A 22,276-nucleotide genomic window follows, 5' to 3' on the forward strand; every position below is an offset into this window, starting at 1 on the left:
TCTGTCTTGCCTTTGCCTTTCCCCTCTCTCTCTCTCTGTTTAAGAATTTATTTATTTATTTGAGAGAGATCATAAGTAGGCAGAGAGGCAGGCAGATAGAGGGGGGAAGCAGGCTCCCTGCTGAGTAGAGAGGGCAATGCGGGGCTTGATTCCAGGACCCTGGGATCATGACCTGAGCCGAAGGCAGAGGCTTAACCCACTGAGCCACCCAGGCGCCCCTCCTCTCTCTTGACTTTGAAATACCTCATCTCCTCCTTCAGATTCCAGCTGACACGTTGCTTCCTCTGGGAACATTTCCTTCATTCCCGTAGGAAAATGGATGCTCAGGGTGTGTGTGTGTGTGTGTGTGTGTGTGTGTGTGTGATTCCCGTAGGAAAATGGATGCTCAGGTGTGTGTGTGTGTGTGTGTGTGTGTGTGTGTGTGTGTGTGTGTGTGTTGGGCCAGAATATGGATGTGTTGGACATTCGAGGTAGAGGGAACAGAGAGTGCAAAAGGGAAAGAGCTTGGGGTACTTGGAAGGACTAAGAGAAAGCTAACGTCCCTAGTGTTTTCCTATTAGGAGATCCTGCTCTAAACTTACAACCTTAGGACATGCACAACATTTTTGGATTCTATTCTAAATAGAGTAGGAAGGTCTTGAGAGGTTTCAGTATAGTCTATTGAATTATCTTGCTTTAGGACCGTATCTGTCTTCCCTGCTGGACAGTGCATTCCTTGAGACCAGCGTCTCTCCTTCTCTCTCCTTCAGCTCCACATCCCTTGCTCTGGAACATGGTGCATGTTAGTGACTGTTTAGTATTTAGGAGAAAGGATACAACGGAGGAGGGATGTGTTAATGAACCCAAGTCTGCTACAAGTTGCTTACATCCCTTCTCATTTCTTCCAAATCATATTTTAATATCCTTCCACCTACTGGTGTAGGTTTGGCAGATAGAGTTTATGGGAAAAACTAGTTTTCATTTATTGTAGTTTATGTTTATTGTACGTACTATATCCTCATTATTTTATGTGCAAAGAATGTTTCTTACGCGATACTCTTTGGGGAGATAATATGCAAAGAGATCTTCTATTTCATTTTTACTAACACCCACTGCAGTTTGCTAAATCATCACCTTCAAACCATAGTTTAATTTAATCTGCTTTATTGCTTTCCAAAGCATTTCCCATGAGTAAGAGTACATTCCTTCCCTGCGTTTTAGAAATAACTGACTCGAAAATATACAAGTAGAGTTAAACAGGTGTTTTGTTCCCTTCAGCGTTTTGGAGTCTGTGTGTCTGTCTCCCGTGTCTGAAGAATGGAACTTTCTGACTCGAGAAGAAGAAGATATCCGAAGGGGATGTAAAACTGCATGCTGTAGTCTGTGGAGTCGCAGTTAGATAAATCCGGCTCTACTGGTAATTAACAGTGTGAGATCTTAGATGAATAAATATTTTAAAGGCTTAGCTCCCCTATTTGTAAGCTGAGGATAGCTGAACCTAGTTCCTGTTAGGGTTTTACATCAGTTTTTATTTTTTTTATTTTTATTTTTTATTTATTTATTTTTTTTAGATTTTATTTATTTATTTGACAGAGAGAAATCACAAGAGAGGCAGGCAGAGAGAGAGGAGGGGAAGCAGGCTCTCCGCTGAGCAGAGAGCCCGATGTGGGACTCGATCCCAGGACCCTGAGATCATGACCTGAGCTGAAGGCAGCGGCTTAACCCACTGAGCCACCCAGGCACCCCGATTTTTATTTTTTTAAGATTTTATTTGTTTATTTGACAGACAGAGATCACAAGTAGGCAGAGAGGCAGGCAGAAAAAGAGGGGAGGAAGCAGGCTCCTCCTTGAGCAGAGAGCCCGATGCGGGGCTCGATCCCAGGACCCTGAAATCATGACCTGAGCTGAAGGCAGAGGATTAACCCACTGAGCCACCCAGGCACCCCTACATCAGTTTTTAAAAAGAAATTGCATAAAGTGCTTGGCAAAGGTCTAACACATGGTAAGTGTTAAAGAAGCTGTTATTGTTAATAGTGAAAATGATAATTTTTACCATATGGCTTCAGTTAAGCTTCTGAGCTTTCTGTGCCTTGATGTCCTCATCTCTAAAATGGGGATGATGATAGCTGTCTACATAATAGGTTTGTGGTATGGGTCGGATGAGCCAGCGCTTACGGAGTGCTGAGGAATTGGCCTTGCCTGTGGTAGGTAACTCCTCAGTAAATGTTAGCTTCTCTTATTATTAATATCAATTATTATCATGTATGTTTTCTCCTTGCTTTCAAACACGAGATAAAAGTGAAATTTCAGACTACATAAAGGCTCTGTTTTTCCCAAGCAAAAAGGACTCTCTTCAGAGATGAATGATCCCTTCCTTACTGTGATGTACCTGCAAATGAGAAATATTTACAGTTCCTGATTTATCTGAACACTTGCCTTTGTTGTGATAACTGTAATATTCTGGAGCCTCCATGGCTAGTTAGCTGGGTTGACCTGGTTGAAAAATGCCCAATGACTCGCAGTTCAAAAACTACCTTAATTAAACAAAATTGTCTAGATCAGTGTTGGGCTAAGACTGAGAGTTATTAAACCCCTTTAATTAACAAAATTTTGTCCTCATTATCTTGTTCAAGACTTCATGAAATGATCTAAAAATGTTTGCTAAGCTCCCTGACTTGCCACATGCCCACCTGCTCCCTTCGTCACTGCGTGACCATCTCCTCCTGCCATGTGACAAACGGAGAGAGGAAAGAGAGGTTTGTTGAGATGGGAGCTCCTCAGCCTCAGCTCCAGCGCGGGATGTGGTATTGTGAAGAGGACAGGAGCACTGAGCTAGTGCCAATAAAATGGGCCCCTCTTTCAATAGAGAATTCACACTCATGTGCCAGAAATGGTTTTGAGATAGCTTGATTGTGTAGTGACTAACATAACCCAATAAAAATAAACAAACAAACAAAAAATAAATGAATATAATAGCTTTATGGAGGTATGATTGGTATCCAATAAATTGCACATATTTGAAGTATAGATCCATTTTGACATGCTCATACTTATGAAACCATTCCCTCAGTCAAGGTAACTCAACACCCATTATTTCCCTAACTTTCCTGTTCTCTTCATCATCCCTCCTTCCTGGGCCTTCCTTCCTGTCCTCAGGTAACAACCCATCTGCTTTCTGACTCTGTAGATTAGAATTCATTTTCTAGAATTTCCTAGAATTTCATTTTCTAGAATCTATGAATTCATATCACATGTACTGTTTTTGTTTCTTTCTTTTTTTTTTTTTTTTTTTTTTTTTTTTGTTCTGGCTTACTTGACTTGGCATAATCACCTTCTAATAAAGATGTGAAGCCACACTGCCCACCTACAAAGTTGAGTACTTGGATTGTTTCTAGTTACAAACACCAATTACCTAGTGTTCGTTTTGTTGTTGTTGTAGGGATTCCATGGGTGCGTCTCTTTAAATCCTCACAATAGCCCTTTATCGTGGCTCAGTGCCCATTTAGGAGATACCCTGACTTAAAGACTGCTTCTCTCCCCCTTGCTAGTGGCTGAAGGCAGCTCAGGTTCTGATGACAGTCTGACTCTGATTTCAGAGAGCACAGGCTTCAGTCCCAGACCGCGGTGCCTCCTGCTGTAAGACTTTGCACAAGTTACTTAACTGCTTTTCACCTTAGTTTCTTTGTTGCAAAGTGGAAATGGGATGGTAGAAGGCCAGCTCACTCTGAAGAGAAGTTGCTAAGTGGGTGCATTTTAGTGCTCAGCCCTGCACAGGTAAAGTACTCAATGAACATGAGATCTCTTTATTACTATTAATGTATTGCGGTTCTTTAATAATAGACATTGAGCAAAAGCAGAAAAAGTCTCCTTCCGCAGTAAACAGACTTAGTATCCACGGACGTCCTATGCTGAGGAGTGTTCTAAGTGGTGAGAGCATGAAAAAGAGAAGAGAAGGTCATGGTGAATCTCATGCTGCTGTTCTAACCCAGCGGGTGATTGGCTGGCTTCTAGCAGACTCGGTTAACATGTGACGAATCAATGTGGGGTGGATGCCACAATGAACATGTTTGTTGACAGTAGTACCCCCATGATTCGGAGAGAGAGAGAAGCCCAAATCAGGCAAGAGTGTCGTATCCCCCCACATTCCACTGAAGGTACAACCTGGAAGGGCTTTTTCTAGTCATTAATTATTTTCTATTCATTATGCAAAGACCTAAACCCTAGCAGTTATTACACTTTCCACTGTTACTAATTATTAGATGTACCGGTGGGCACCTGGATGATAATAAGCCTCTCATCCTGCCATCTGTCTGTTGACAAAGCCTTAGGATATTGTACTGGTTGCATCTTGAGTGGTAGTCACTAGGTCAACAATGGATGTAGCCAACTTCCATGGTTTCCTGATGACTGGCTGGTAGATGGGCTTTGACCACATTGTCCCTGGAAACACGGTCTCTGAGGCCTCACAACTGCCACCAGAACCCAGACCAGTGGGTTTCTGATGGGATGAAGATTGGAACCTGGCACTGAGACATGGAGATATGCTTGTGGGGCTGGCTCCATTGGAAGGAACTGGGCGCAACTAAAATGATACTTTTTTTTTCCCTTAACAAACACCAAAGAGAGAAAGGGGTTTTTCCAGCATGACATAGCATGTGAGAAAGAGCCATGTCTGGCCATCACAGAGCAGCATTGCTCTTGCCTCTTGCATCGCTCATCAAAGCCTCTCCTTTTATCACCGTCTTTGAGGCATCAGGAATATAGTCGCTGGTGTTGTGATGGCGTTGCTTGGTGACAGATGGTAACTACTCTTGTGATGAGCATAGCCTAATGTATACAGTTGTAGAATCACTATATATTACACCTGGAGCTCGTGTAACATTGTGGGTCAACTATACTGCAGTTAAAACATAAAATACAGTACTTAACTGCCCCCAAAATGAAGGAGACCATCGTTATGGTGGGAAGCACTTTGCACATATTGGTTATTGTCGATGCTGGCTTCTTCTGTAATTGCCTTTTCTGCTCTTCTGCAAGGTCATGGTTCTCAGAATGCAGTCCCTGGACCAGAAGATTAGTCCCATCTAGAAACTGGTTACGAACTGAAATTCTCAGGCCTCTACCCCACACCTACTGAACTGGGGACTCTGGGGAGGGGGTTCAGCAGTCTATTCCTTAACAGTCCTCCGGCCGGTTCTGATACCCACTCCATCAGGTTCGAGAACCACTGCTCTAAAGTGGCCTCCCTTTGGGGTCTGCTCCGGCTTCCAGATACTGAGCGGGGAGGGACACTGATTTGAGCATTAAGCTCCAGGCTCCTATCCCTCCCCTGACACTAAATTCTATCCAGTTCCTGCATCAGCTGCTATGCGATCCTGAGGATCCTGTGGCATCCCTCAGGCTATCACGGGCCATTTTGGTGATTTGTTATTGTTGAGGTGTTCTGTTTTGTTTTGTTTTCCCTTTGCTATTCTCTGCCAACAAATGTTGAAACACTTCTGACAGCCAGCCAGGTACTTATGTTTTGGACAAGTGTCCTTGTCTTTTTAATCGCCCTTCTGCTTGCCTCCTTGCAATGCCTGTGCCCATCCCTCCAGTCTTTCCTCCAGATGGCTGGTGGGTGAGCCTAATTCTCATCAGTGACAGTGTGGTGGTGACTTTGTATCTTCAGGCTTGACATCATGACCTGCCTGCCCTTTTACTGTCAGAGATGACAGGGGGCTCAGGAAAGCAGGTGGCAAGAGCTTGGGAGAATCTATTAGGGTTAGTGATTCCTGCAAAACCATTTGCTCCAGACAAGATTGCTTACAAATAACTCTGTCTCAACCAGGCAGGGTCTGTTATCCACTAATTATTTTTGGATTAGGAAGGGCTAACAGGACTTGGCCTTGGAAGGTCAGAATGATTTGAGTGGATAACTAGGTTGCTACATTCCCTGGGGAAAAGAAGGATCGTGCACTTTGATTGAAGGGAAACCGTGTTCCTATTTTTCTCTGATAAATGGTGATAAAGGACTATAGTTATATGATTTTCCAAATGTCAACTGTTAGGTCTTGTGGTCAAACCACTTGGAGGATGAAGCACCTATGGTATCAGCCCCAAGGTTCTCATGGGAGAAGAGTAGGTTGCTTCGGTAGGACAGGAACGGAGAAGACCCAAGATTAGGAGGCCACAATCCATCTTCCAGATGAGCAGTAGTGAGAGCTATGGAATGGGGGGCGGGTCAAGGGAAGTCCCACAGGCTCGATCAGAATTTCCGTCCCCCCAACTCTCACCCCTCCTTGGAGCAGAGACCTCAGGCAAGTTATTTCACTTTTTTGAGGCTCCCATTTGCTGATCTCTAAACCGAAGGAAAATAAATAACACTATCTGTGCTATCATTGCAAAGATATAACTGAGAAAATTTTTTAAAAATTTATTTTATTTAAAGTACTGGTCCATAGGAAATACTCAACAAATGTTAGATCTGACTCTTTTTTTCCAGAAGTGGTGGTAATGTGTTAATGTGGGGGAAGCAGTGAGTAAAGTCTAGGACTGTACCGCAGGATTCTGACTCAAGCTGGTGGAATAGATTTTGGTAACGAGAGAAACAAAATTGAAGAAAATCCAAATACCAGAAAGGAGCAAGGAAAAGCAATGTTGATGCCATATAAAAGCACTGGGGCTTTTACTGTCTCTCTGGAGATCACACACACACACACACACACACACACACACTCTTCTTTGAAGATGACATTAGATCAATGAGGTGTGAGACTCTCCAAATTACAGCTCTCTGTGCCTCTTCTCAGGGTCATTATGAAACACTCTCCAATTAGCTGTGAACCAAATTCTGGTCTTGCTTATTTTCATTTTTCTGGAATACTTTTTTTCTCCCCAAAGCCCCATTTATCATTTCTTCCCCCACCCCTGCCTTCCCCTGTGGATTGTACATACTGAGCTGTTACCATATAGTGATGACTCAGGATGAAAATTTCCAAATCAGAGCATCATTGCTTAAGGCATTCGGTTGGTAAGGAGCCAGACAGATTTTGAGTAGATCCTGGCTCTACCATTTATTGGGCAAATCATTTTTTGCAAGTCAGTCTATCTTTTAGCCTTCATTTTGTAAAACTTAGGGATAAAAACATGTTTTTACATATCTAAGTGCCACATAGTTATAGAGTCTTTCTTGATGTCTCAAGCTGGGGTTAGAAATGCCGCCTCTGTGTTCCCATGACACCTTAGACTCGCCTTTCATGGGGTTTTGCATATTTGCTTAGAATTGTTGATATTTCTGTCACCATTGATGTCTCTGTGGTGTGTCACTGTATCCCCAGCTTCATTGTGGGTGTCCAGGGTGTAGTAGATGCTTAGTAAAATCCAGATGAGTTGAAATTGCTTTACCCTGCCCCTCACTCTTACCTGTTAGTCATCTACAATTTCAAGAAGTGCCTGTGAAAAATGCCTTCTCTATACAATTTTACTAACGACAACCCCTTCGTGGTCCACTTCGTTGTTCCCAGAGCCCTTTCATGTCTGTGACCTCATTGACCGTGTATAGGTTGGGGCTCATGTAGCCAAACAGGGCTGAGAGTGGGTCTCTGAGAAGAAGCATCTGGTCTCCATACTCACAATTTGTAGGTCAGGGAACTGGGCTCTGAACCCAAGCTGGCATAACTCCACAGCCCGTGTTCTTTGGACTCATATTAGTCCGTCTTCTGATTTCTGTCTCCGGGTTTGCTCCTAAATTCACCTCCATTGATTCTCCTGTCGATATTCTTTACCACTTCTGTATCCGCTGCATGGACCAAATTGCTGTATGCAAGCGTGGTGTAGGAACTCTTGCTCACCCTAAGCAGGCAAGGTGCTCTCTTACTTAGAGATCACAAGACCCACCTATTTCTGCAGAGATAAATACAGTCAATCGTAGAAGTATGGTGTTTTTGTGTTTGTTTTTTGGAAGTGGCCACGGAGGCACCTGAGTTAACGAAGGACTTTTTTCCTTTCCAAATATGGTTTTGTACTTAGTAAAATCCAGATGAGACTCTCCAAATGACAGCTCTCCATGCCTCGCCGACTGCTCGAACTTATTTCAAAAATTAAAGATTTTATTCTCTACCGAATGTTCCTTAGAAGTGTTTCTGTGGTACTTCCCAGCCTTGGCTTAAAAATGTAAAGGACACGACAGTGAAGCACTGAGGGTAATTAACCCCCAGGAAGTATACAGTCTAAACAGGGGCCATGTGGCCCAGAGTTCCCAAAAAGTTCCCGGTTTTCAGAATCCTGTGCTAGGAACTCACAAACCCATTTATATCTTTGGTGCATATACTTTTCCAGAATCCTATGCAACTTGCCACATAAAATCTGATGCTTTATAAGTAAGATGCTGTGTTTTTTAACCCTTACGTTCTTACAAAGGTGATGTTGCGGGGGAGGTTCTAGCGATACTTACATTATAAGGAAGGTTATTTAGATAACTACGATGAAAACAAGGTAGTAAATGATAGATAAAATCATGCAACAAGGTCCTTTTTGTTTGGTGTGATAGACAATTGATTCTGAGCTTCCTCATAGTCAAAGGAAAAAAGAAAAAAAAACAAAAACCGTTTCAAGATTCAGTGTCTCTAGGAAACAAACAGTGTGGTGTGGAGAGACCCAGAGAGTATGCACTGCCTATAAAGTATGTTTTAAAATTGTTTGTGTAATATGACGTTTTTATACTACTCTAACTTAAAAAGTGGAAGATTGACATCCTGGGATCTTTTGGATCACACCTTTTGCGGGGGAAGGTGACAGCAGCCATCAAAATGTGGCATTCCTCTATAAAATGAAAATCAGGCAGCTTTGAGCTAAGCTTCTAGAAATTTTCAAGGCCTCTTCAATCGACAGTCTGTTATTCAGTTGAACAGTGTATGTTTTTCCCTGTGTAATTGAAACAGAATAATTTCCCACCACAACATCCTAAGACTTCTGGCCAGCCTTCCCTTGGAATACAGTATGTCTACTCCACTAATGAAACTTTGCTAATTATAAAATTCCTGAAGTTGGGTCCTGGAAGAAAAATGTTTTGCACACTTTACAAAGAATATGCCTCTGTGGGGTGAATGCTGACTCGTGCGATTCAGGTTTTGGCTTATTTGGATATTCATAAGAGTCCCTCTTCGCTGATTATGTCAGCACGACCTCGTTGTTGAATTATGGATTGGGTGTTTAATCAACGCCTTATTATTAGCCATGTAGCATTCCATTGTTGCAGCGGAAAATGGAAGGTGTAAAACCTGCCTCACATGGAAATCCATTGGCTCACTAATAAATAATGTTTTATGATACACTCTTTCATATCCCTATAGTCCTTACCTGCCAGAGAGGTGAGAGTAAATGAGCTCACCTCACCCCTGGTGGACGGGACGGCACTTTCTGTCAGAGGGCTGGTGGGCTGGACACCATGAGGGTTCTCACGAGTTTGCTTCTCCTGTATTAATCCTATACTCGAGAGCTGCGGCTCTTTTTGAGAAATACTTATATATAGGAGAGAAAATTTGTATTCTGATGTAATTGCTCACGTGAGGGAGTTTGATTTAGTCTAGTGATTTCTACCGCTTGTTTCACCTTAAACTTTCCTAGAACACCGAACCCCCCACCCCTCCCCTGGGGACTTGGATTCACCTGGTCTGGGTGGTCCCAGGTGATTGCTCCAAGTGGCGGAGACAGAAGATCACTGAGTTGTGCTTTCAGAGGGACAGTTCCTTTCTCTAATGGCCAGGAGCTGAGAGTCCAAGCTGCACACTGTATCTTTGAGGATGAATGTCTTCCATGATTCCTTCTTCTGGAATCTGCTCTTTGGGGATGCCCAAATGCTTGGGAATTTGTGGTGGCATAGGGGAAAGGGCTCAACTTGGAGTTCCTGAAATACAGGCTTGTGTCCTGGTACTTTTCTAGCTGAGAGACCCTGGGGAATCTACCTCAGTCTCTAGAGAAAAATCAGGAACCTTGCTTTATCATGAATTTGGAATCACTTACATGAGAGCCAGCATCATAATTCTGATGCCTGAAAACCACCTTCGAGCTGTGTTAATACTAGTGAGTATAGGGTGACTCATTGCTAGGGAGAGGACACTTTTTACTTCCTTAGGGTGTTGTGAAGGTTTAGACAAGTGATGTTACAAAGGGTCCTTCATGTGAGAGGTTGCTCGTAAAGGTTTGTGCCATTCTCATTCTCCACCCCTCCTAGGAGTCCTTCTTTTATCTTTCTCTGTGTTCCTCTGGTAGAAGTCTCGAAGGTTTTCATGCGAAGCGGTACATTATATCCTCTTTTCTCTGGGCCCAGGTATCCAAGCCAGAGGCATGTTGATCTTAACAAGTCTCCAGATTCTGACCTCCTCTGCCCACTGACAGTTCATACCTGGTCTTTGGGCCTCTAGATTTTCTGTTCTCTGCATTCTCCTTCTACACCCAGTGTTGTAGCCCTAAGATAAAGTTACAGAGTAGCATGATACATGTCAGGAGAGGGAACGTCCCGTGTTACGGGATTGCAAGGGAGGTCCCTAACTTGGTAGGGGGTGGAGATAATGAGCCTTCAAAGACTTCCTCAGAGATACACCATCTCACTCAGGTTCTAGAGGTTTAGTTGGAGTTGGCGGGTGTAGAGAGGGAAGAGTGTTTGGGGCAGAGGAACAGTATGGGCAAGGACCCAGGGATGGTCAGGGGCTTGGTGGGCTGAGATGATCTGGATTACAGGAGCCCCAGGAGTGGGACTGAATGCTGGGATAGTTCCTCTCCTTTTTAAAGATTTATCTATGTATTTTAGAGAAAGCATGAACGAGAGCAGGGAGGGGCAGAGGGAGACTGAGAGAGAGAATCTCAAGCAGATTTCCCAATGAGCACAGAGCCCAGCTCACCTCAGGGCTCTGTCCCAGGACCACTAGATCATGACCCCAGCCGATATCAGGAGTCAGACACTCAACAGATTGAGCCACCGGGGTGCCCCACTGGGACAGTTTCTGAATGAGATCCAGTAAGCTGACAAATATTTTGATGCCTGCTTATCTGTCTCTGTGCCTTGGGCATCTGGTACATCACATGTGCTGAGTTATGTTGTTAGATTAGTGCTTTCTCAGGGCTTAGTGGGTGGGAATGTGGGGAGAAGTTGTCCTTGAATGGGTAGTTTTGAAATGGGCCATGAAGAAGGGTGGCTGGGAGCTTAATGAGCCCAGGCGTGTGTGCGCATGCACACGCATGTGGTGAGGTATGGTGCCAGGCTCGGTGGAGCCTATGACCCAAGTTTGGTCATACGGGGAGGAGGATTTCAAAAAGAGTAAACTTCCGATGGTGGTGAGGATAAATGGAAATGCCCTCACCGTGTGGAATCAGCTAGCCGAGTCTGACTTATTTTTGGTAACTTTTCATTTTTTATTATGTAACCTGTAATTCTTGGGGTTTGCCGGACTAAGGATATGCGGCGTTATCCTATAGGAAGCCTTAGATGAATTTAAAGCAGAGAGCAGGGGTGGGTAGGGGTGGCATGATCAGATTGGCATTTCAAGATGATATTCTAGCAGCAGAGGGAGAATGAATTGGAGGCAGTCAAGAATGAATACATTGTAACCTCTGAACTCTTTTCTCATCTGATTCAAGAACTCTCTTTTCTCCAAAATGCGTTATAAGCTTCTGCCAGAATCAGATGATCCTAACATTCCCTGTGGTTCCCCAAAGGATTCTCACCCATATTCTCCTGTGTTAGGTCAGAGGGGACAATCTCCCCTAGTAGCAAGCACCCACACCTCTTAACCAAAGGGGATGCCTAGATGTGGGGAGGCAGGGTCCCTAATGCTTTCTCTACTTCTGTTTATGTGGTAGGCTCTTAGCTCCTTTTGGAAAAAGTTGTCTTGATTTTTTTTTTTTTTTTTTTAAGGAATGCTGAGAAAAAGTGGATCTCAGAGAAAGGTGATCTGTCCTTAGATCGATCCCTACCCCATCCTCTTAGACCTGACCCCTCTATGCCTCCTCCTCCATGAAGTCTCCCCCCTTTCTCCTTTCCTTGCCTTCACCACATTCCCTTAGCCCTTTGTTGACTTTAATGCTCCTAATTTGGCATTGCTATGAGAGCACTGCTTCTTTCCGCATGGCAATTTCCAATCTCTTTCTATTTCTTTTCCTACACAGTGGAGTGATTAATGCACAGAAGGTTTTATGTCTCCAGGTGAGCTGGTCCGTAGCTCCCCTGTTATTAGGAACAACAGTAGTTAATGGTCTTGGGATACATGCACCCAGCTGCCCAGTGGGCATCTCCGTCAGAAGGTGCTCCGGGTGAGAGGTAAAGGTGCCCAGACCTCCTCTTTTCTCTGTTTCACGTTCCAGGAGATGGTCACTTTGCACACATGTATTTTCTCCGCCCATCACCCTCAGGGCTGATTCTGCTTCTCCTTGTGCGTCGTTTCGGTTCTCTCGCTCCAGCTCTCGTGTGTTCTCCACCTTTTTGCACCTGTCCATCCAGGCAGACTTGTGCTCCAGTTTCACTGTGTGCGTGTCTCACAGTATCTAAGCCTTGCCTTGCTTAGCCAGGTCACCCCCCGTCCTGTAGCCTTCCTGAAACCCGGACCATTCATATCTGCCCAGAACTCTGGACAGCTCCCCGTCATCTTGGGACTCCTCATGATCACCGCCCTTAGTCCCTCTCCAGGGAGGAAGTGCTCATTACCCTGACAGCTAAGTACTCTAGCAGTTTGCACTGTATCATCCAAGACGAAATACCACCAGGGCTTGCTCATAGAACTTTCCATGATGACGGAGATGTTCTGTCTCTGTGCTCTCCAATGGAGTAGCTATTAGCCACATATGCTTGTCGAGTCCTGGAAGTGTGGTTGGTGTGACTGAAGAACCATATTTTCATTGTACTTATTTTTAATTCGTTTACATTTAAGGGCTGTAGGTACCAGCGTCACCATATTGGACAGTCTAGTGCTAGACCCGAGTGTGCTATGCCTGCCTGTATCTCTCTGTTCTTGGCTCAGGTGTTTCTCTGTTTCCTGAGTGCTCATTCCTGCATTCTTTTAAAACAAAACAAAATAAAACAAACAAAAAAACACAAAACACCTTCTATTGATCCTGTAGAATCAGCTCAACTCCCCACCTCCCAAGCCTTTCCGGATCTTGAGGCTGAATCTGGTGCTGGTTCAGCCTGGTCTCCACCCCCATCACAGGACTCCGAATTCTCTTTATTGTTGCATCTCACCCTCTCTTGCCTCGGTCTTTTTATTTCCCTTCCCTTCTCCCTGTGAGACAGCAGGATCACCCAGAGTAGGGCGCAGTCTCTCCTCCTGGTACTCCCAACAGCATGGCCCAGTACCTGCTGGTCCCTGCATGGCAAGGGACTGGCATACAGTGTCGGGGACAGATCTACATTCCAGTCCCGTTTCTGCTGCTCACCCGCTCTGCAGCTCTGGCTGAGTCCGCCTAGCTGAGCCTTGGTTTTCTTTGCCTGTAGATGTGGCATTTTAATTCCTTCATTGCTCAAGTGGTTATGAGAATTACTGATAATCTACATCAAGTACCTGGGGCATGGCGGCCCTCAGTAATTGGTCGCTGCTGTTATTAGATGTTCTACAAATGTTTGAGCCTTGAGTACTACAATCCCTCAGGTACTTGAGGACTAGCCGGTGTGTTGATTAGCAACGTAACATTCACTCTTTACAATAACCCTAATAAGGCAATTATTATTACTCAGTGGATAGTTGAAGTTACACTCCACAGCCAGGAAGTGACTTGGCTGGGACTCCCACCCAAGTCTGCCCGAGCGCAGAGCCCCCGCTAGGCTTCCTCGCTGTTGCACTCACACGGACTTGTATTTAATGCCAGGAAGCGTGGCACATATTCAATTACAGCTGATCGCGAGGAGAGATCACTTGTAACACAGCCAACGGAGATATCCTGAGCTAGTTGATCTGGGAGACTGTGCATTGCAGTCCTTGTATGATCCTTCCGTTCCCCGTTTGCAGTTTTTAGGTAAAGAGATAAGGAAACATATAATCCATTCCCTCAATTAGGTTGTGTAATAGATTGTCATGGGCATTATCAAGAGAAGAGTTCAATGCTAGTGTTGTGAAGTGCATTGATCAGCTGGTCTCTGAAGTCTCATTGATTATCAGGTCTGTGCAAAGCAGAAAGACTTGCCCATATCTGAGGCTTGGAAAACCTAAAGTTCAGTTTTTGAAGGCAGCTCACAGGACCCTCCAGTCAGGGCCTCACTCTCCTTATCTGTATGGTGAGCCTTGATTTTGAGAAGACTCAGCTGAAGGCTGGATCCTGGGTATTATTATTGACACCCCTGGGGACCCTGTCCCTTCCGCTTCTCTGTGTTTTGTGATCACCTTTCTTTCCCGCCTCATTTACTGAGTGTCTACTCCATGTAGGGCACTGGGTTACCAGCTCTGAAAAGACAGCTCTCACTGAGATAGGGTTGGACGTTCGACCTCTGACTGGAGGACAAAGATAAAATGCCTACACCTGCGATCTCAGCTGACACGGGAGGTAAGTGGCGTTTGCCACAGGTAGAAGAGCCTTAGTGATTCACTCACTCCTCACCTCAACCCAAGGCGTTAGAGTTGAGGAAACAGACACATGAGAGATTACACGCCCTGCCCAAATCACACAGCCAGGAAGCGTGAGAACTAGGATTTGAACCCAGGCTGTCCAGCTTCAGTCTTTGCTTGTGGACCCACAGTGCTCTCCTGTCTCTCCCTTTCTGGACGGACAATTAGGGTATGAGGTCCCATGGCACAAGTGGTATGGAGGCTTTCCACATTGTTCTACACCACCGGTTACCCGTTTAGCCTGGCTGGGCCTGAATCCCTAAAAGAGGGTCCCAGAAAATGATATGCCTCCAAAAAAAAAGTCTCTAAATGATGAGACCGGATAAGGGAGCATCCTAAATGATGAAGGAGTGCCAGGTTTGGGCATCCCTACAAGGAGAAAAACAACGCACCAGTGCTAGGACAGTACAAAGGAAGGAGGGAAATAAAGGGAAGTACACAGGAAAGAGGGAAATAAAGGCTCATTGTTCTGCAGGAGTGGGGTGGGGAGAAGGTGTAAGGAATGGCCTGTGTTTGAAGTATGCATGAAAAGATGGGAGGGCCATTAGCTGGGTGTTCTCCCTTGGGAATGAATGGGATCACACCTGGAAGGTTACAGACTCTGGGGAGAGAGACAGAGACACAGAGAGAGACACACCTTATTCCCATTTCACTGGAAGTGTATGTAGGGAGTCTGATGACCTAATTTTTCGCTGTTACCCAGAACCACAATTAGTATAAAATACCTTATCCTGGATGATGTCATTTTGTGACAGAAACTCTTTGGCCACTTTCCACAAATCTTGAAATCTCCAAGTTCTGCCTTTTGGTTTTAAGCCCTTGCTTATCGTGGCTGAAAAACAAAACGGCCTGGATTGCTGACACACCGCAACAGGGAATTGTAACAATGGCGGTGAAGCTGTTTTAACCCATAGGGGGTACATAGGCAGGGAAATAGCCAAATTGATGGAGACCAAGGCGGGGGAACAGTGGTAGTGAAAATTGTTACTTGCCCAAATAAGGTCTGGGTTAAAACTAGGCATGAAAAGGGAGTGTGAAGAGCTTAGGAGAGAGGGCAGGTGGAGACTACGAGCAGGAGGACAAAGCACCTGTCCCCTGGTGTCCTGTGCTGTGCTCTGTCCCCTAAGGCTGTTCAGACCAGATCAAGTTTGCAAACAGTCATTCTGGGAGTCTGTGGACGAACAGGAGTGGAGCTGCAGAGCCTGGGAGGAGGGTTAGCATTTCAGCTAGGATGTGTCTGGCATGTGCTAAAGAGGGGGTTCTGGCAGGGTCCCTGTTTTCTTGTTTTCCTTCCTTTCTCCCCCACCCCCCGCCTCCAACTAGCATAAAATGAACACAGAAAAGGAAGACCTTTTCTACAACACCAGAACTGGTTTGTGAAGATTGGCATGCTGCTGTAATTCTCTGGTTGACAGATTAATATCCTAAGGGTCAGTGTTCACCATCTGTCCCAACGCGTTTCTTATTTAAATAGTATTTTTCCTTACTACATGTAAAAACAAGCCATTGCAAATTACTATAAACTTATAAGAAACCAAAACCTCATACTGCCCACCCAACCCCCTCCTCTCTCTCTCTCTTTCTCTCTCCCTCTCTCCCCCTCTCTCTTTCTCTCGCATACACTTCCATTTAATCGCTAAACATTGTCTCAGGTACACAAAAATGTTTCAAGTATTTTATTTTTTTAAGATTTCATTGTTCCCTCCCCCCACCTCCCGGCCTTTAAAGCAGATAGAGTTGAGGATTCAAGGTGATTTATTTTGATGATTTCAGTAATAAAACTCAAGGGGAAAATTGGCTCATAGTGAATACAGCTACTTTTCATTCAAAGCAGCTAAGGGCCCAAGAATGAATCTGTGGTGGAGCCTGGATCTGCCGTTTGAATCAGGGACAAATATACAATTTGCATCTGACATAAATTCTCCTAGGGTTGTGTTAGGAATGCAGCAGGCAAGGAATGAAAATGAAATTGACTTCTCACCTATTGTTGTCCCTCTCTGAGCTCTGCTCCTCTAGAAGTCATTAATGGCTGCAGGTACAAAGACGGAGCTGTAGCCCTTTGGGCTTTCCCCAGTCACAGAGATCTTTAGCACGTTGTTGCTTTAGGCCTTGATCCACCAGCCACCTTGGCTGCGCTAGGATCTCCTTTCAATAAAAGCAGCGGGGGCCTCTTTGAGCGCCACAGCCTGGAAGAGCAGCCCCACATCATTAAACAGGGTGTCTGGGCCTTGCTTCTAATCCCCCCCAAGCCCCAGGTGCCTGTTTGCCGTGTAGTGTCTGAATATGGAATTTCAGGATTTCTAAATGAGGTTGAAATCATCACTGTTCTTCCCCAAATTAAAAAAAAAAAAAAAAAATCATTTCTCCTCCATTAAAAGCAACCGAAGTGAGTTAATTGCTTTAGGTTAAAGGAAATCTTTATGGTGTTCTATTTCATGCCTCATTCTCAGCTACGCCGTGTCTGCAGGGGCAGGGGGGGGCTGGGAGCGCCCGTCCTTCTTTTGCACCTAACAGTTTTTCACACACTACGTCAGGTGCGTCATACATAGGATCGCATACTTGTTCTTTTCCACTTTTTTTTAATTGTGTAACATAAAAAGGTACTGAGAATAGCGGAAAATGAGTAAAATGTCAGTGGACAGCCCAATGACCGACTGTAAAATGAACACCTATGAAACACATACCCAAATCAGGATCTTAGAACACAACTCACGCCCCCGACATTCCCCCACGTCCCTTCTCCGTCATCATCCTGTCCTCCCTGCTAACGGAAACCATCCTGTCTTTAATGATACCTAGTACTTCCTTGCTCTCAGGAATAAAGAAACGTGCGATCTGGAATTTCATGATTCATGTCATGGCATATAATAAAATAATTTTAGTTCACTTATTTTTACTGAAATATAGTTTTCCATCATGAGTATGCCACAATTTTTACTGATTCTATGACATCTGGATTTGGAACTCTTAGTACTACTGTCACCAGCTTTTTATAAAAATTTTTTTAAAAACATGTATTCGGATACACATAAGCATGAATTTAGGTGGGCTGGGACCGCGGGGTCAGAGAATGTGTATATTACCACAGTTTCCAGTCCCAGCGATGGTGAGTTCATGTTGTTCCATGCTCTGTTCAATGCTTGGTATTTCAGTTTCGATTTTTTTTTTTTAACCCATGATCATTTTTATTCCTCTAATGTTCTCCTATGGAAAGTAGTCAGAGCCCTATTTTATGAACGAGGAAGCTATATTCTCAGTTTTTTAAAAAAGGTGCCATAAAACATTAAGGAAATGTAAGAAGGATCAAGTCCATGACTGAATGTCAAGGAAGGCCAAACACCTGCATTGTTTAATAGCCACATGGTAAGTTTACATATAATCTGTGACACGCAAACCCCTGATCTGTCTTGTATTTTATTGCTTTGGAGGTGAATGGCTTTGGGGGAAAAAAATCCTTGGATAGCTTATGCTTTGGTCAGGATAAGAAAATAGACTAATAAAGCAAAATAAAAATAATAACAATAATACCTCTGCCTTCCCTTTTATGGGATGCTCCTTCTGGAACAGATACGGAGCAGATTCCATAAATTGTTACCACTGCAGTTTTCCATGACTGTGTACTTGAGTTCTTGAGTGATGTGAGAAAAAGCAAAGGCTTCTTTGGTGTGCAGAGGTCTTGGGAGATTTTATTATCGCTTTGAGGCCTGCATGTCTACTGCCCAGTCCTAAATGGATATTGTAGACCAAGTTCTCCTGTGAAAGATAAACCCACTTTCTTCATCCCGTTCTTACCCCCTCTTTACTTGTGCATGTTTCCCTCCCAGGTCTCTTATCTTTAAGGTCAGAGGTCTCACCTTGCATGGTGGGCTCTCTTGCAAATCTTTGCCCATAAATGGAAGGATTCATTTGACTAGATCTCTTTGTACTCCGGCCCTCCCCCGGTTACTGAGGTAGAACAAACAGTCACAGTGGTACACACCTGTCAAAGAAAGGGTGTGTTTTTCCACCAGGTGCAGATTATTGTCAAGGGATTTTTGTTTAATACAGAAGGACATTCTTCTGCAACAGAGACAATGTTGACATTGTTGACAACAATGTGACAATGTTGACCACACAGTTAATATTGAAACTAAAACGTCAGCCCTCCAAGGGGACCCAAGAATACTCTTACCCTAACATACATCCTCTTGTCTGACTCTCACAACAATCTCAAGAAGTAGATAGTATCCTAACTACATTACAGATAGGGAAACTTTGCATCAGAAAGGTTAAGTAACTTGCCCCAAATCACAAAGCCAGAATGTGACAAAGTCTGCATTGAAGCCAGGTCTGCCTCTGTTGTCCTAATTGCTATGCTATAATGCTTCCAATCAGACAGAAAAAAAAATCAAGCAGGAAAATCCAACCTACTCATAATGGCCTAGAATCTGACTTTCCTGCAAATGAGGCTTTCCTGGGGTTGTCATTCTTCTGGTTTCATGTCCGGTATTTGATACTTTCTATTGTCCACAAACATTTAAAAGAATTCCAATGGCAGAGAGCAAGCACATGCATCGTTTGGAATTTGTATAGGACGGCTGTGCTCTATGAATCTCTAGGTTGGGCCATCATTACGCTATTTGGGGCCATATGATTTCAGTGCAGATATGCTATGTAAATGGTTAATATTTTTCCAGTGTTCACCAAAGAGCTAAATGCAAAGGCTATAGTTGTAAATTGGATGTAATTTTTCGTGGTGATATAAATATGACTCTATTTGAAGTGGGTTGAATTAGAAAACTCATGAATAAATACTTTGACATAATCAGAATTATATAGCAAGGAGCTGACCTACTTTGCAGAAAGACTCCCCCAGAGTTCCTTGGCTAATAGTATGTTAACCCAACAGAGAAATCTTCTGCTAATAGCACTTAGCAGAGAAGATTGGAGCCCATAGTTGGTCAGGTAATCAAAAAAAAAAAAAGTTATTTCAAGTCTGGAATCATAAAAAATCTATTTATGCCTTCTTTTAAATTTTATTTCAACTAAAACATATAATAAATGTACATCAATTTATTTGATCTTTTGATGTCAGTATAAGGACTTTTTCTTGGCCTTGGAGTATGCTTTTGCTAATTGAAATGCTGTGTACTCTTCTAACGAAATCCATACCCATAAAACGTATCTTCTGTCATTTCTAGTTTGGGTTTCTGTAAAGTGGCATGAGGATATAAAAACACTTGTAGAGCAACTCGAATGCAGAATCCTTCTGGGTCCACATCTTTTCTACTTCCTTTATTTGGTACTACTTTCAATTAACAACTTGATCTTTTTGGGGCACCTGGGTGGCTCAGTGGGTTAGAGCCTCTGCCTTTGGCTCAGGTCATGATCTCAGGGTCCTGGGATCGAGCCCCTCATCGGGCTCTCTGCTCCGCAGGGAGCCTGCTTCCTCCTCTCTCTCTGCCTGCCTCTCTGCCTAGTTGTGATTTCTCTCTGTCAAATAAATAAAATATTAAAGAAAAACAACAACCAACTTGATCTTTTTGACTGCTTCCAGACATTGAACTCTGTTTTCCTAGAAATAGCAGATCCCTTTCTTCTTGTGCTCATGTTTCCCTGATACATGTAACATTTAGTAATTACTTCTTTCTGGTAACAAGTACAACTCTCATAAGTAGGTTTGGGAACGAATGTATGGGATTCTTTTTAAACATCTGACTAACAGCATGAAACAGAAAGAAATCAAGGAGCCTCCTTGGTCCCCGGGTTCAGAATGCAGCCAGGAGAAGATGGTGAGAAGGGTCCGTGCAGCCCGTTGACACGCACATTCTCTCTTGTGCCTGCCCTACGGAGGGATGCTGGGAGTATGAAATAAAGTAAGGCGTGTACATAAAGTGGCAAGCATTAGAAAGTAACGAGGACATAGTAAGATCTCAAAAATTTGTAGCTTGAATTTTTTCCTTGTTTCTCTCATCAATTCAGTCAATACATTTTTATTGGGTTGTTATCCATGGTTTACAGCTTTAGTTGTTTTGTTTGTTTGTTTGTTTTTTGTTTTGTTTTTAACCAGAGGATGAGCCCACTGGAGATAAAGGGCTTGTCATAGTCAGACTACTCTGTCTCCATTATATTGTGTAGAATCTGGTAGGGCCTTAGGGAATGTGTTTTAATCCATTGCGGTCGGGCAGGGTTTGGGATTGTTCTTAGGGGAGGGTAGGAGACCTGTGTCTGGGGTCAGGATCCCAAGAGCAGGTCTTAGGGACTGATGCATGGAAAGGCACCGACTCTAAGAGTCCAGTGGTGGGATCCTGATAGGGATTGTGGGGCCAAAGGTCTAAGGCAGACCAACTTTCTCAGGCACTTCTCTGGAATTTCCTTCCATTTTGGGGTCAGACCATCCTGCCAGCTGAAATCAATGTATCAAACTTCTTTTGCAGAGATTGGCTACCCAATAAGAAAACGCTTGCAAAAGGAACCAAACATGATCTCATTCCTAGGAACTTCTTTCCTTACCCTTTCCTTTCCTTTTCTTTTTCCTTTCCTTTTTTAATTCCAGTACATTTAACATAGCCTATTATCTTAGACTCGGGTGTACGATGCAGTGATTCAACACTCAACACTTCAACACGTGCGCTCATCACAAGCGCACACCTTGGTGCCCATCACCTACTTCACCCCCCCCCCCCCGCAAGCCTGGAAACTTCTGAAGGGCAGTGACCACATCCTACTCATTTTTAGATCTAAATCTATGAAAATCTATGAAAAGACAGATTAGAGATTTAATCTGGTAATTCCATGAAATTCCAGACTCTAAACTGAAACCACTGAGAACCTCACAGCCTCCTGCATGGACCGAAATTGTCACAGCCCTTCCTTGCTGGTGAATAAAAAAATATGCTGTTCCAGTCATTGGCAACTCTGTTAATAGGAATCAAATTCCCTTTTTTCTAAACCTTATCTAAAAAGTAAAATGTTGTTTGGGCCCTACGCCAAGCAACAAAGAAATGAAATGGCCTTTATGAAATGTCGAGAGGAAGACCATTTTTGCTGCAGCGTGCTTTAATTTGAGACAGCTGCCTAGCGTGAGCTACGGAATGTACTCTCCTCTCTCATCTGCTTCTTTGTCTGGCAATTAGACTCTCTCTCCACCTCAGGGCTGGTTCTGGCTTTAATAACCCCATGATTTGCTAGTCACACTGTTTCAGGGGGAAGTGACTGGTACCAGGGGCCGCGTGCCTCTGATCACTGTGCCTGTGACATGCAGTCCTGCTTTCTGATGTGGGGGACTCATTATGAAGCCATGATACTTGGGGACAGCCATCCGTGGCAGTGGGCAGACCTGGTCACCACCACCACCGCCAAAGGTGGCGTAATGCGGAGAGCACAGAGCACGTCCCTGGGGGCAGGTTTCCGCCTTAGCTCCATCCAGCCTACCTGGGCAAGTTGGTCAGGTCATTGTATCTTGCTGAGCCTCCATGTCCCCATCAGTAGAAAGTGAAGCACAATGCACGGGGCTTTCTCGTGGAATTTTTGAGGATTAAATAAGGCAGCACTGATAAACACCTGTGTTACATTTGGAGTTATGTTCCCACCACCCTCGCCCCATCCCGAAAATGAATGGGTGGATTGGAGTCCTAACTCCTGGTCCCTCAGATTGGGACCTCACTTGGAAATAGGGTCCTTGCAGATGTAATTGGTTAGGATGAGATCAGTAGAGTGGGCCTGAACCCACTATGCCTGGGGTCCTC

General features: G+C 44.1%; 1 protein-coding gene across 6 annotated transcripts in view; it reads left to right on the forward strand.

The window, feature by feature from the left end:
- The window catches only part of DAB1 (DAB adaptor protein 1), a 1,148,653-nt gene that overhangs the window by 957,791 nt on the left and 168,586 nt on the right, over positions 1–22,276 (forward strand). Inside the window, exon 3 of one of the 6 annotated variants that reach the window (XM_046006945.1) lies at positions 1,258–1,396. The exons of the other annotated variants lie outside the window; for them this stretch is intronic. The gene's annotated coding sequence lies outside the window, so the exon portion shown is untranslated. The remainder of the gene's footprint in view (positions 1–1,257; positions 1,397–22,276) is intronic. 6 annotated transcript variants of the gene reach the window in all.

The sequence above is a fragment of the Meles meles genome, chromosome 1, assembly GCF_922984935.1.
Source record: "Meles meles chromosome 1, mMelMel3.1 paternal haplotype, whole genome shotgun sequence".
NCBI classification, from domain to species: domain Eukaryota; kingdom Metazoa; phylum Chordata; class Mammalia; order Carnivora; family Mustelidae; genus Meles; species Meles meles.